This window comes from Bison bison, unplaced genomic scaffold, assembly GCF_000754665.1.
Source record: "Bison bison bison isolate TAMUID 2011002044 unplaced genomic scaffold, Bison_UMD1.0 scf7180017864506, whole genome shotgun sequence".
Taxonomy (NCBI): Eukaryota; Metazoa; Chordata; class Mammalia; order Artiodactyla; family Bovidae; genus Bison; species Bison bison.
In genome coordinates, this window is record NW_011495063.1 from 3,625,148 (window position 1) to 3,628,076 (window position 2,929).

Genomic DNA, 2,929 nt, shown 5'->3' on the forward strand with positions numbered 1-2,929 from the left:
TTGGAGAAGACTCTTGAGAGTCCCTTGGACTGAAAGAAGATGCAACCAGTCCATTCTAAAGGAGATCAGCCCTGGGATTTCTTTGGAAGGAATGATGCTAAAGCTGAAACTGCAATACTTGGGCCACCTTATGTGAAGAGTTAACTCATTGGAAAAGACTCTGATGCTGAGAGGGATTGGGGGCAGAAGGAGAAGGGGACGACAAAGGATGAAATGGCTGGATGGCATCACCGACTCAATGGACATGAGTTTGGGTGAACTCTGGGGGTTGGTGATGGACCGGGAGGCCTGGCGTGCTGCAATTCATGGGGTCGCAAAGTCGGACAAGACTGTGTGACTGAACTGAACTGAACTGAAGCATCTTTCAAATGATTTTATTAAAAACTCTTGTTTATTGGTACTTGCTGTATGTAATGCACCATGCCAAACACTGTATTGAGTGAACACTCTAGTGCAGAAGTAAAATCGGTACATAACCCATAATAATTGATACAAATTTATTTATGTACTAACTATAACATAATAAATATATTCATGGGCACATAGAAAATCTTATTAACTGGGGCTTCCACTGTTAAAGTCCTTAACTAAAGGGTCTTTAAAGTCAATTACATTTTATAAGATAAAGGGAGTAGAGTGAGAAGAGCTAAAGGACTTTGTTGATTCAAAACTGTGAGCCTATTATGCTGTTTTGTGAAATAATTAAATCATGTGAAACCTGTTGGGACATTATAAAGAAAACTTTTCTTGTCAGATGTTATGAATCTTGGAATGACAAAGAATTTGGCTTGACTTTATTTGGAGACCATGGAAAATATTCATAATTTAAAAATTTAATATTCAGCAAAATATTTCAAATCTCTGTATTACCATATGTGTTAATGTAGAAAGGAGCAACAAGAAGATATGCTAAGGAAAAGAAAACTTAAAACTCTTGCCATGATTAAAGAATAAAAATGTTGGCCAAATAAAGCATATTATAGAGAGAAGCTGAATAGATTAACAGTAAAATAACATTGACATTTTCTTACCAAAAGCTAGGGACTGGGCTAAGCTCTTCATAAGAATCATTTTACTTAATTTTCACATGAAACAGATTTTTTTCTTTTTCAGTGTTGGAGAGCAGACCTGATCATCTGAAGGTCATGTGGCAAGTATGGGATTCAGGGAGGTTTCAATGCACTAATTCTAACAGTATCAGGGCTTACATGTGTGTGTTCAGTCGCTAAGTCATGTCCAACTCTTTGTGACCTCATAGACTATAGCCCACCAGACTCTTCTGTCCATGGGATTCTCCAGGCAAGAATACTGGAGTGTTTTGCAATTTCCTACTTCAGGGGATCTTCCCAACACAGGGATCAAACCCGAGTCTCCTGTGTCTCCTGCATTGCAAGCAGATTCTTATAAAAATTCTAAAATCATGAAACAGTGAAACTGAGATGTTAAAGATTATTTAATACAAGCATCAAGTGTTTATTGTTATTAAAAATGCCTGCTAAGTAACTAGTTATTCAGTATGAAATCAACATTTTTATTGTAAGATCTGGGTATTTTGATGGTTGGAGTGTTTGTTTTGCTGTGAAACCAAATATTTCCAACAGTTTCAAGCAGTAATTTTTCTTCACTGTTCTGATGATATTAAAATAAACCCAATAACTCTTAAATAAAGCAATATGTTGAACTATAAGATAACTATCAGGTGTCACATAAGTATTTTGCTGGAAAAGCATCCTCAGTTATTTCAGCATTCTAATATGGGAAATATTTGATCATTTTTCTGAAATTTTCCAATTTTTTTCCTGTCACATAAAGCATTTCACCTTGAACTGAACACATTAATCCAACCATTGCTTGAGTTTTAAGTAAGATTATGAATTTTCATTTTATAGAATCTGCTCATTATCTGTACAAGTGTAAACTAAGAGTGAGTTGATTTTTAAACAAAGAACACCTCCCACAGTTAACAAATGCTGAATTTAAATTAAAATTTCTAATTGTATTTTTGTGTACTCTACTAATCCACATCTCTATCATCTTTGAATTTCATAGTGAACATCTGCAAAATATATGATTGTATTGATAAAAAAAGACCAGAATAAATGAGACCGAATATTTGTCTTCAAAAAGGCATCTTATATTTTGGGGGAATATAAATAGTTTCTCACCCTTTCCATTAACCATGAAGTGCAAATTGCATGGAATAAATTTTATACATTGATTCCCCTGGTCACAGTGGTGGAGTACATGACCTATATTGAGGTCATTATGTTCTGAACCACAAGATTGTCAAAATTAGAATAAAGAAGGAAGGTTCCTGAGTTTGGAAATGCCACTGAGGTGTAAGTATGAAGTCTGCCATGAAGTTAAGTTTCTGCCTTCTGGAATCAAAGTCCTGGGAGAAGAAAGTTGGGACATTAAAGCCATAGATCTCAGGTGAAATGATATAGTTTCCCATTCCTTTAGATATTCTGGGTTATGATTCTAATAAGGAAAATAGTTGAGAATAATACAATTACTTTTCATAGATTTATGAATCATCTGTTAATTTATTAGAGAAAGCACACACTACTCATATATTCCCAGTGAAATAAACCAATACAATATTGTAAAGTTAAAAAATAAAATAAAAAAAATCCTAAAAGATGAAAAAAAATACAATGCCATTTTACATGAATATTATTAAGACATACATAAAGAACATGGGAAGAAAGAAAAAGTCCTCAGAGGTCTCAATAGTACTGTTAACTCTCATTTTAAAAATCTATGGGTTGGTGTTTTCTCTTAAAATGTTATGAAGTATCTTAATTATAAATTTCATGAAGTTTGTATATTTTTCCTCTGATTAAACTAGGATCATTGTTTGTCTCAGAGGAGCGGGAGAGACTCAGGAGATCCCTGCATCATGAGTCTCTTTTTATGAGGGATCAAA